The sequence below is a fragment of the Astyanax mexicanus genome, chromosome 4, assembly GCF_023375975.1.
Source record: "Astyanax mexicanus isolate ESR-SI-001 chromosome 4, AstMex3_surface, whole genome shotgun sequence".
NCBI classification, from domain to species: domain Eukaryota; kingdom Metazoa; phylum Chordata; class Actinopteri; order Characiformes; family Acestrorhamphidae; genus Astyanax; species Astyanax mexicanus.
In genome coordinates this window covers 38,245,896-38,259,132 of record NC_064411.1, presented here as the reverse complement: position 1 = coordinate 38,259,132, position 13,237 = coordinate 38,245,896, and positions in this window count along the sequence as shown.

Here is a 13,237-nt window from a genome sequence, read left to right as displayed (position 1 = left end):
CTGAGAAATTAATCCCATCCAGAGAGGGCTTTAGGAAGGTAAACAGGTCTGCATATACTGTTCGCGTCTAAGCCTGTGAGCTTTTAGTATGAGAATTAAGTGTCTTTTACTAAGAATTATACCATGTCTCACTGCAGAGACTCTAAAATATCACCATAATTCATTCCAAAATGAAAACAAAAAGAAATCAATTCACTCTCCATTTTCTTACTAAAGATTATCCTTAGACTGGAGCTTTGATGTAATATTCAGTTTTCCTCATGGGCGTTAATTTACAGAAAAGCAAGCTTTATTATTCTCTGGCTATGACTTAGTTATCTCATTCCCACACCTTAAATGATGTTATGTAATAACAAAAGTTTGGGAGAAGGACCACGCCCGAACTCTACGTTCTTACTCCACCCCGTATCAATCAACCGTCCTATAAATACCTCCCCTAACTAACTACCTCTCGTGACGAAAACTTCGCAACCCACCTCCTCCCCAACAACCCCCTTTTTTCTACTCTTCCACTTCTCATTAAATAAAAAGGGGGGGATATAACTGCACGCTTCTTCAGCACGCAGTTCAGAACTCCAGCCCAAATTTCCCCGAGTTCCCTCCCCTTTTTCTTCCTCCTTTTCTACTTCTATAAGGCGTGGTCCGCACTTAGCAAATTATCTCTTTCCCACACATTAGGATCTCACTCCCACGCCTTAATAAGTCGTTCCAATCAGTGATGGTATAGTTACTTTGAAAAAGTAATCCGATTACTGATTACTCCTTTAAAAAGTAACTTAGTTACTTTATGGATTACTTGATTTTAAAAGTAACTAAGTTACTTTACAAGTTACTTTATTAGTTACTTTAAGCAGCTGCACACACCACGTCCCGCCGCCTTAACATAAAAATTATAACCAGTTTTGCCAATACTCCCTTTATTGGAAAAAGCATTTTTAACAGCAACAATTTATCTCTAGACATTTAGAGTTGAACTATTTATTTTTATAAAATTAAAAGACCATTTCTCTTGAATTAACTTAACATAAATAATTTTTTTTATAAAAAATAAAATCTCTGCGGCATGGGAAACTCACAGACCAATCACGTGTGGTGTAAAATCTTCAAACGCTCTCCTCTGCCAATCAGATCTGTGCAGACCGCTGCCCTGGCTAGTGAATTGGGACGTGGCCGGGAAAACCCGCCTTTATAAAGAGATAGGGAGCCCGAGAACTGGCGGAAAAACGAGAATAGGCGGAAACTAAAAACACGCCAAGCGTCTTTTTAATTTATTTAGACAGCAGTCATATTCATATTGTTCTACCCAGCTACTGATGCATCTGTAACTCTTTACAATCAGGGTAAAAAATAACAGTACTTACGACTGTAATAAACATTAAGTGGTAATTAAGTGGTAAATATTATTTAACATTTCTAAATTGTAATGCTTAAGAATGTTGTAAATAAAGATGAATTGCGATATCAGTTTTAACATTTTGTAGGAATTAATATCTTAACTAGTGTCATAATAATAATTAGTTGATGCATTCTAACATAAGTATGGTTAAACAAAGTAAATTAATTGTAAAGTGCTACTGATGCATCTGAGGCCAAATATCTTAAAGCAGGATTCCTCTACTGTAATTGTATATTTTGGTTTTTGGTAGACAGATTTACCTCAAACCAAAAGGATAGGTATGTGGTTTTAGCAGGTGTCCATTTCTGTCATAATCAAGTGATCACCATGAATTTATTTTGAAAGTTACATTTTTTGTAGCTTGTATTTTTTTCCTTTTCAAATTTCATATTGTTTTTACAGACCATTTTTACTGAAAGATGTTACTGATCTCTATGTATCACATGCAGAGGGGGAACAAAAAAAAGTTTTAGATTTGATTTGCTCACTTGGCATTTTTTGAAAGGCAAAATAATGTAGTAATATGCTCAAAATCATGTAACTTAAATATATAATTATATTAAATTATGGTCCTCCAACCTCTGTGGAGTTGTGGGTGCTAATTTGTAATTTGAACAAGTATTTCTAATAAAACAGATGTTTTATTAATGTATAATTTATGTTATTGGATGAATAAAGGGATACTGCAGTGTCTCATGGAACCTGGTAAGACAAGCAGACTGTAAGAACTGTGATTTTTTTTCTCTGTTTTTCTAGTGTTTATGCTGACCTCGGACAGTACTTCTGAAATGCTAATGCTTATCTTTTGGAATTTGATTCCTTTGATTCTTATTTTTTAAAGCATCAGAAAGTTATCGGTATATTTCTGTATGCAGGGCTTAATTTTGCACATGTAAATCCCAAAGCTTTAGTCGTTTTAAAAGTTGTATATAGATATTTCTCAGAGTTGCACAAACAATTGTAGGCAGACCACCAGTCACAATAAATTTGAATGAATAACCTTCAATAATAAATTACTGGCCAATACATTGAGGTAACACTTCATGATCAGCCTCAAACCTACTATCCCATGACTTGTAGAAGTAATGTCAGTGTAATTCCTAAGTGGTCAAACATCACATAGAGGCGAGTTGTTGAAAATTACACTTTGGTTTTAAGCATAACAAAAAGGTGTAACAACACTGAGAGCCTTTGTATATTACCAGATACATTATTTATATAAATTCAATTAAAGGAATAACTTTCACTGAAATACAAAACTGAAATTGTCCTTGGAGCTGACATGACCTTATCAACCTTATCATATTTGGGAATATGAGACACATGGGATAATCAGCTTTTAACTTCAGAACATCTCTGTTCATTACATTAATAATAAATCAATAATTTCTGATTAATTCTTTCAGTGTTTAGTTGAAGTGTTAAAAATTGGTTGAATGTGGGCATCAAATCCACATTTAATAAAATATTAAAATATTTTTTTTTCCATAAACACATTTCAAGAAACTTAGCGATAGTGTGATCAAATAAACAGACAAAAGTGATAGCAATAAAAAAACATTTATTGACAAAGTTAAGAAACAAACAAAATTAAGAACAGTTAAAAAAAAAAAAGTGTCCAAACCTCTTTTGAGTAAGCACAAAGGAGACAGCGGCAAAGAAAATTCTCTCAGAAAGAGAGATAGAAACCTTGAGAGGAACCCATACTCCTTGGGTCAATACACAAATTAAAAATGTAAAAATCTGAAAAAGACAAAGAGCATAAACATTAAATGAAACAAAAATATATACAATGCAAATATAAAATCCCGTATAAAGACATACAATTAATAAACCCGCCTTTAATTTTATAAAAAAAATAAAAAATAAATAATGTATAATTAAGTACAGAAAGATTAATAGTAAAATAGTAAAAGGTAAGTACAATATTAATTGATTAAAGCACTAAAAGACAAACGTTAAAATGTTTTTAATGAATATAAGCCCAAAATAAGACTAAAACACCAATACAATAACCATTAATAAAGCAAGTAACTAAGCAATAAAAGAAATATATACAAAAAGTGTATGGATTAAAACACTAACAGTATACTACATAAAGATAAATACAGTTAAGTAATTAATAAACATCAAAAGATAAACAATATCAAGATAAAAGGATTAAAGCCTTAAGTACATGAACACAAATACAAAACAGGAAGCAATTAAAAGCATACAATACACAAAACGATTAAAACATTTATATAGTTAAAGAAAATCATTACCTTTTTAAAAGTATGGAATCAATAGCTTTATTAATACCTGCTATTTTCCTTAGGTGTGTTTTATAAAAAAAAACTAGAGTATAGAGCTGGGCGATATGGCCGGAAAAAAAAATTAGATTTTTTTTTTTAAATCCAATTTTCGATTTAAATCGATTTTTTCCCCCTACTAAAAATCAAACTAAAGATGATAAAGAAATGGTTAAAACTAGTTCTTATTTAATTTGTTTTCACTTAAAATCCATTTGTTCCATTTGTGGTTAAAGTGCAACCAGAAACAAGCAAAAAAAACTATTGTAAACAGTGAGAACATCTAGTGACTTTTAGAAAGCTTTCTCCAACATAGTTTAGGTACTGACACAATGCACCCTCAAACTTAAAAAATAAATAAACACACCCTTAAAAACAAATAGAAATAAATAAAATGGTGCCCTTTTTTGATAAAACTTACAAAGTAGACAATAGAAAACAAGTACAATTTATATGCTCTTAAGTAAATACTTTTCCCTATTGGGCTAGAATTGCAAAACAAAGCATTTAAATAAGTGCCAGTGTTCTATAAAATGAGATCTTTTCTCATGAATATGCAAAACATCTTAACTTGTAGTGCGCGCGCTGGAGGGAGGGAGGTATGGAGGGAGCTAGCTAAGCTCACTCTGTGCCCACAGAGGAGCGTCTGTGGTGAAAAAGAAAACTCAGAGAAAATCGATTTTCATAAAAACACATTGTCCTTAACTATAAATTCGAATTTATCGATAAAATCGATTAATCGCCCAGCTCTACTAGAGAACTCTCTAAACTAGAGATTGAAAATATAGATTTTTTAAAATTATTATTATTATTGTTTTATATGGTACCTGACTGAGGTGTGCCTGATGTGGTGGCTGTGTCGTGGTGTATACTTAGCCAGGGGTCATAGAGCAGATGGTGGAGAGATGATCTGAGACTTCTTTGAGGTGATCTCCGTGCTGGTGTTGAAGGGTCACCTCTCACACACAGCAGGATGATTCCTATCTGCAACACTGTGGAGGATTTGGCCTCATGGGTAAACCACTCATGAGGAAGGTCCTGAAAAGTAAATTAGAGACAGTGACTGAGCGTTAAGGAATGTTTTTCACCTGAATCTCTATTCATTAATGTAGCTTCTACGAAGACAGTTCTCTGCCTGTAGTGTTCACTGAAAACCCATACCAGAAGAACAGAAGATGAAGGCGTGGTTCCTAACTGTACATCTGAACCAGGATGTTCTTCTATGGCTTGAGGTCGCAGAACCCCTCTGGCATGGACCTCAATCACGCCTTCAACTAGCTGCCTTAGAAGTACCTGCAGAGTACACAGAGCACATTCTAGTAAAGTTAACTTGGCTGAAATTTATCCCAACATTTGCAATACTTGTGATTGTCGGCACGCTGCCACGTTCAATAAAAAAAAAATATATAAGTACCTACAGAGTGTAAGAAACAGACAGAAGGAAATTACAGTCGCTATAGAACAGGCTAACAGTTATTCAGTGGGTAGCTGCTACATTAAGGGTGAAGAGAGAAGAGTGTTCAGGTACCTAACGATTTTCCAATGATTTCACAGTTGCAGACAAATTTCCAGAGTCAGGATAAAATCACGAGAATCTGGCTAGAGTCGAGCTGCAGTTGAGTTGCGGTCGTGTCATCTCAATCGTTAAGTGTAAGGTGGTTACGATTGAAAGTTTTAGTCAGTCGGGTTTGGGTACTGGCGCTCCGATAAAATCAACTGGGTTTGTTTTTTATTTATTAGCAGTGTGAGCAGCAGCTGTAAGATCGAAAGAGCGTATTACACCTCTCTGTTTGGAAATATTTTAAAGTGGACTGCAAAGGCAGGATTTTACAAGATGGGAAGGAAAAAAAAAATGCACATTCAACAACAAACATGATTTACCACCTGAGAAACAATAAGCACCCAGCACAATCCTCCCAGTACACTGCAGACACAATTCTCTGTGTGTGTTTCCGTCCCTTAATTAGTTCCCCCGGTAAGTCAGTAATAAGAACAAATAGAGTAATAATATTAAGCTATTAATGTATTAACATATATTCATCAACCTCTTTTGGGTGGGGATGGAGAAGGTGGAGTGGCCAGTGCTTCAGCTGGAGCTCCAGGACACTGAGGATGTTGTGTCTTTTGGAACTGGGCCTGATTTTACAGAACAGAAACAAAACAGTTCATGGTAGCTGTATCAATTTATCCAATAAAGTAGATCTACAGGTCTTACTTTATATAAATAAAACTAACCGACATAAAAAATATGCATGAAAATGTTCAGGACATCCAGAATGGCAAGTATTTAAAAACTATTTAATTTTTAGTAACATGTTTAAAGTCTATACTATCTAAGACAGTGAGACAAATACAGCAACTTTTCTAAAATTACACTCTTCTACTGCAGCACAGACGTACACTCCCTCCTTAAAAAAATGCTCAAAACCAGAAAAAAACAAACACACCCTGGGAGGTTAGCTCTTTAAATAGCTTTTGACCAGCATAGGTAATGTTTATTTCTGGATGATCAGCTGGACTCAGCAGGGCCAACATTAGTAGCCTAGTCTTTTAAAAGTAATTAACTCATTTTTTAAAACCCATAAAGTCCAGTAACAGCTGTGTTTATTTGTTTTTTAAAGTCACTGGTTAGCTGCGGGTGTAACTTCACAGACCGCGATCTCAGTTCACACTTATGCAGCCACACATCTTATAAAATCTCCTGCTCCTAACCAAATATCCAGCACAACAAACCCAGCTTTAAACCCAAACCATCGCTGTATAAACAGAGACAGAGGAGAAGTTTTCTTTCAGTGTTTTCTGACAGAAACTGTGAGGATTCAAAAAAAAGACAAGAGTGTGTTTACTAATCCGTTACTCGTTCGTGATGAAGTTAACGCTAACTTGCACGTACAGTGGATTCACGCGGTTAGTTAATAGTATGCAAAATGCAGTGAATGCTGCTGTTTGGGGTCAAAATAAACTAAACACCTTAGCTAATAAATCATGGACTGCAGAAAACTAAGCCGGAGACAAAACAAACGCTAGCTCTGTAAGTTAGTTGTCTAACGGAGTTACGTTAAGTGCATAAACTGCCTGCACAGATCAGAACATAACAGCAGCTTACCTTTTCATGTTAAATCCACGACGAAAGCATTCTTTTCTCATATCTTTATAAAATCCAGTTGCAGCCTCACCTGCTTGTTCAGAAACAAAACAAACACCCAGCGCCGTTTAAGAGCTGATTCACGACCTTCTCTCCCAGCACAGGGTGTGTTTTTCTCAATCAGCAGCAGCTTTTTAACCACGCTATAGTTCAGTAATAAGATCGCGTTTCACCGAGAGCTGAAACAGCCAGTTAGCTAACGGTAGTTAAAATACCTAACAGGCCTGAGAGCTCCTCTCGGTACTCCGGTCTAATTCGGCAGGGTTTTTGTAGATATTTAATTTCTGAATCTTATTAATACTGAATTAAAGTATGGTAATCTGGCTAGTGTTAAAAACTGAACTAGCTTTTTACCAAAACACCTAATTTATACCTAATTTTAGCGGTGTGTTCCCACAAGACGAATAAAAAAATAAATAAATGAAAAGAAGGGGGGGGGGGGGGGGCCGTCTGCGCATACGCGAATATTAGCGGCCGTCTGCGCATGCGCGAATATTAGCGGCCGTCTGCGCATGCGCAAATATTCGCGCATGCGCAGAGGGCCGCTAATATTCGCACATGCGCAGACGGCCGCAAATATTCGCGCATGCGCAGACGGCCGCTAATATTCGCGCATGCGCAGACGGCCGCAAATATTCGCGCATGCTCAGACGGCCGCAAATATTCACGCATGCGCAGACGGCCGCAAATATTCGCGCATGCGCAGACGGCCGCTAATATTCGCGCATGCGCAGAGGGCCGCTAATATTCGCGCATGCGCAGACGGCCGCAAATATTCACGCATGCGCAGACGGCCGCAAATATTCGCGCATGCGCAGACGGCCGCAAATATTCGCGCATGCGCAGACGGCCGCAAATATTCGCGCATGCGCAGACGGCCGCAAATATTCGCGCATGCGCAGACGGCCGCAAATATTCGCGCATGCGCAGACGGCCGCTAATATTCGCGCATGCGCAGACGCCCCCCCCCCCTTTTTTTTATTTATTTTTTATTCGTCTTGTGGGAACACACCGCTAAAATTAGGTATAAATTAACTAAAAGTGTTTTGGTAAAAAGCTAGTTGACTTTCTAACATTAGCCAGATTACCATAATTTAATTCAGTATTAATAAGATTCAGAAATTAAATATCTACAAAAACCCTGCCGAATTAGACCGGAGTACCGAGAGGAGCTCTCAGGCCTGTTAGGTATTTTAACTACCGTTAGCCAACTGGCTGTTTCAGCTCTCGGTGAAACGCGATCTTATTACTGAACTACAGCGTGATTTAAAACCTGCTGCTGATTGAGAAAAACACACCCTGTGCTGGGAGAGAAGGTCGTTTATCAGCTCTTAAACGGCGCTGGGTGTTTGTTTTGTTTCTGAAAAAGCAGGTGCTGCTGCAGGTAATCGAGCTAACTGTAGCTAATTATCTTAGCCGGTTGAGCTAACTGTAGCTAATTAGCTTAGCCGGTTGAGCTAACTGTAGCTAATTAGCTTAGCCAGCCATGCTCCACTCGCTAGCTCGCTAACGTTAGCTATCTTACAGCGTTATTCGCCATTAACATGCTTTAAGTAGTCTTTAAATAGCGGTAAGACTATTTAAAGCGTGTTAATGGCGAATAACGCTGTAAGATAGCTAACGTTAGCGAGCTATCGAGTGGAGGATGGCTGGCTAAGCTAATTAGCAACAGTTAGCTCGATTACCTGCAGCAGCACCTGCTCGTTCAGAAACAAAACAAACACCCAGCGCCGTTTAAGTATCATAATAAGACCGCGCTTCACCGAGAGCTGAAACAGTCAGCTAACTAAATTACTCACCGGGACTTACAGAGCTCCGCCGCGCTGCTCTAATCTATTCCGGCAGGGTAATCACTAGTGGTGCTGGAGGCCCGCTGAAGGCCCGCTAGTGCCGCTGTTTTAAGATTGAGGGGCTTTAAATGAAAACAGAGTAAAGGGGAAACACAGTACAGAGCAGCGCAGCGGACCTTCAGCACCAGAGTGAAGAAATACTGGATTATTTGACCCAATATTAATAACTGTTCCCCATAAAACACAGCGAGGCTTTGGACTCCTGCAGTCCCCATGCAGCTCCCGGAGAAAAGGACGTCTTTCTTGTGGCTACTGATTCAGTGGAGTGGAGCCACGACCATTCAAAACTAGGTTCGGGGTTTTATTGTTGCCCGAAAGGTTTTTAATTTGTGTGTTTTAATATATTCATTATATGTTATATTGTATTAAAACGTGAGATATAAACGTAAATAATCATAATTTAATAGGAACGGTGAAATATATTATTTTAATTATATTAAATATCATGCCTCAAAATCTCAGACCTCCCCCTCTTTTCCAGTGACTTTGGTTTCTTCCAAAAGTCTGTTGATGAGAGGGCGGGCGGAGCTGGACTGGAGAAAGAGGGCCGGCGTTCTGTCGAATTCTGCTACCTTGTCGAACCGTGCTGCCCCAATGAATATTTAACTGTAAAAATACAAAAGAAGCACTATTTTAGGGCATGTACCCAGTGATATTCCAGTAGATGTACGTTATTAGATTTGGAGTGCATAATTTATTGTACCATGGCAAAGTTATAGTAAATATAGCTCATTACAAACTGCTTTTGTATTTATTTATGATAATAAGTGTAATTTTTAGTTTCCATTTACACTTCTGTGCAGTGATAGTGCGTCCAGGTTGTTTAATGCACATAACGCCCCATAAACCAGATTAATTATACATAAAACACGAGAAAGAATTAAATTGTGTAGGTCGGCGCATGCGCAGTACCTTTGGGAAGCATGTATCGATGGGTAGCAAAATTCGACAGAACACCGGACTAAAAAAACTGTTTTTAACACACCTTGGGTTTGGGCTGTATTCACTCAGTCGCAGTTAAATAAACTCACTGGCCATTTAGGAATCACTTAGACCAGAATTATAATAGAATAAACAATAAAATAATACAATGTTATATAAAATCTAAAAAAAATCACCAGTGTCAGTGGCTGTCTTTACACTACAAGCCTCAAGTGTTTTTTTATTTTATATAAATTAACCTTTTTGTCAAACAGCACACATGCTCTCAATCTTTTTTTGGCTGCTCTGCCAATGCTGGCTGATAATGACAGCACTAAGGGCATGAATAGTGGCAAACAGATGCATGAAATCCACAAATAAAGAAATATGAAATTTGCAGTGGCCTTTTTTATGCCCAATCAGTTTGAAGACTGAGAACATATGTCTGCACTCCCCTCCAAAGGAATTGGGCGGAAAAAGCATTATTAAAAGATGAATAATGAAGACTGGAAATTGGAAATCAGTTAATTACAACTTTGTCAGTGTGTCCAGGCCCGGAGTGGCTAATCGGGAGATTCGTGAGGATTCCCGATGGGCCGACTGTGTCTGCTGAAGTGTCTTATTGTGTACCTTGGGGAAGATGTGGGCAGTTATTAAGGAGTATATCTATGCTGGTGTTTTACCGGAGTCAAGCTATCCGCGCGTATACGCGCGATTTTACGGTAAACAGACGCGCAGGAGGAGAGCACGCTAAAAAACACAGAGAGAGACAGACACGTTTCAGTCAGTTATATTAATTCAGACATACATTAAGCCCAGAAACGAGAAGAAAACGGATTAAAATAACTCACCTCACTGTAGATTTAGTGCAGTACATTATCTATTTGATATAATACCATAACAATCCCATCGGTTTTTAAGAGAGAGAGAGAGAGTTTTATATTAATATTACTTTTTCAATCCATGCTTCAAATTAAATTTCTCATGAGTTTCCCAAAAGGCCAAAACAGATCCAGTACCTCTTAAAAGAGTCCATCCTAGACTATTACCTCTGCAAATTTGGGTAAATTGCACTGTATTGTTTATTTTATATTAATAAAAAAAATGTATGCATGTTTAAAATTAAATTTCTCATGATTTTTCCATAATGCCAAAACAGATCAATGACCATTCGAAAGAGTCCAACCTAGGCTATGACTCCTGCACGTTTTGGCAAATGTCACTGTATTGTTTATTTTATATTCATTTTTATTTTTATTCATGCTTAAAATAAATTTTCTCATGATTTTCCCATAATGCCAAAACAGCTTCACTACCATTTGAAAGAGTATGTTCTAGCCTATGACTCCTGCAAGTTTGGGCAAATTTCACTGTATTGTTTATTTTATATTCATTTTTGTATTTTTTTTATCATGCTTAAAATTCAATTTCTCATGATTTTCCCATAATGCCAAAACAGGTCCACTACCATTTGAAAGAGTCTGTCCTAGGCTATCACCTCTGCAAGTTTGGGCATATTTCACTGTATTGTTTATTTTATATTATTATTATTTTTTTTTTATTCATGTTTAAAATTAAATTTCTCATGATTTTCTTATAATGCCAAAACAGTTCCACTACAATTTGAAAGAGTAAAACATAGGCTATGACTCCTGCAAGTTTGGGCAAATTTCACTGTATTATTTATTTTATATTAATTTTATAATTTTTTATTCAGGCTTAAAATTAAATTTCTCGTGATTTTCCCATAATGCCAAAACAGTTCCACTACCATTTGAAAGAGTCTGTCCAAGGCTATGACTCCTGCAAGTTTGGGCAAATTTCACTGTATTGTTTATTTTATATACATTTTTTTATTTTTTATTCATGCTTAAAATTTAATTTCTCATGATTTTCTTATAATGCCAAAACAGTTCCACTACCATTTGAAAGAGTATTTTCTAGCCTATGACTCCTGCAAGTTTGGGCAAATTTCACTGTATTGTTTATTTTATATAATTTGTTTTTTATTATTCATGCTTAAAATTAAATTTCTCATGATTTTCCCATAATGCCAAAACAGGTCCACTACCATTTGAAAGAGTCTGTCCTAGGCTATGACCACTGAAAGTTTGGGTAGATTTTACTGTATTGTTTATTTTATATTATTATTTTTTTTTTAATCCATGCTTTAAATGAAAATTCTCATGATTTTCCAATAATGCCAAAACAAATAAAACAAAAAGGTCCACTTAACTGTTCCACCATTAAACTGCTCAGCATATTTCTAAACAGTCTAGTCTAGAAATCACCTGTTAAAGACACCTGTGCTAGAAACAGGGGGTGTGAGTTTAAAACCATCACCTTAAATCCAATACCTCAAGTGCAAGGGGCTATCTATAGTGAAACCTGCAGAAATACGCAGTGCTGATAGCCTGAGGAACTGATAGGACTGCCTCACAGTGGCCCTGTGATGGCTTATTGGAGAATGAATTTACATCTGATACTAGCAAGTATTAAAAATAAACAAAACAGTGAAATTTGCCCAAACCTGCAGAGGTGAAAGAGCCTAGGACAGACTCTTTCAAATGGTACTGGACCTGTTTTCATTGTTTTCCTGTTTTACTGGACCTGGATTCAAGGAGATTTTACTGTCATTCGTATCACATGTGGTTCATGAGGTGGAACGAAATTGTGATCTCACGATTCAGTTTACACCCAAGAGCTGTTGTTAAAATAGATATATAAATAAAGTAAGACAACAAAATAAAATAATACAATAAAAATAGAATATAACAAAATGAAGATAAGATCAAATAAACAAAACAGTACAACTTGTCATAGCCTAGGACAGACTCTTTCAAACGGTCATGGATCTGTTTTGGCATTATGGGAAAATCATGAAAAAAAATATTTTAAGCATAAATAAAAAAAAATTAAATTATTATAAAATAATCAATACAGTAAAATTTGCCCAAACTTGCAGAGGTGATAGCCTATGTTGTACTCTTTCAAATGGTCATCGACCTGTTTTGGCATTATGGGAAAATCATGAGAAATTTAATTTTAAGCATGAGTAAAAAAAAATAAAAAATTAATATAAAATAAACAATACAGTGAAATTTGCCCAAACTTACAGGAGTCATAGTCTAGGACAGACTCTTTCAAATGGTCATGGACCTGTTTTGGCATTATAAGAAAATCATGAGAAATTTAATTTTAAGCATGAAATTTGCCCAAACTTGCAGAGGTGATAGCCTAGGACAGACTCTTTCAAATGGTAGTGGACCTGTTTTGGCATTATGGGAAAATCATGAGAAATTTAATTTTAAACATGAATAAAAATAAACAATTAATATAAAATAAACAATACAGTGAAATTTGCCCAAACTTGCAGGAGTCACAGACTATGTTCTGTAAGAAAGAACATTATCCAAAGATCCTCTCGCTAACACGGACCAGGAAGCTTCCAGCGCTGCCTGACTTCAGCAAATCCTCCGCCTCCTCACGAGTAATAATACCTGTGTACAAAGAGAAAGAGCTCAAATCAAAAACGTTTAATCACGTATTTCAATTTATATAAACAAATATAAAGAAATAGCATTAATCCTTTGAAATAATAATAATAACAAACCCAGTAATTATAAGCAGAACA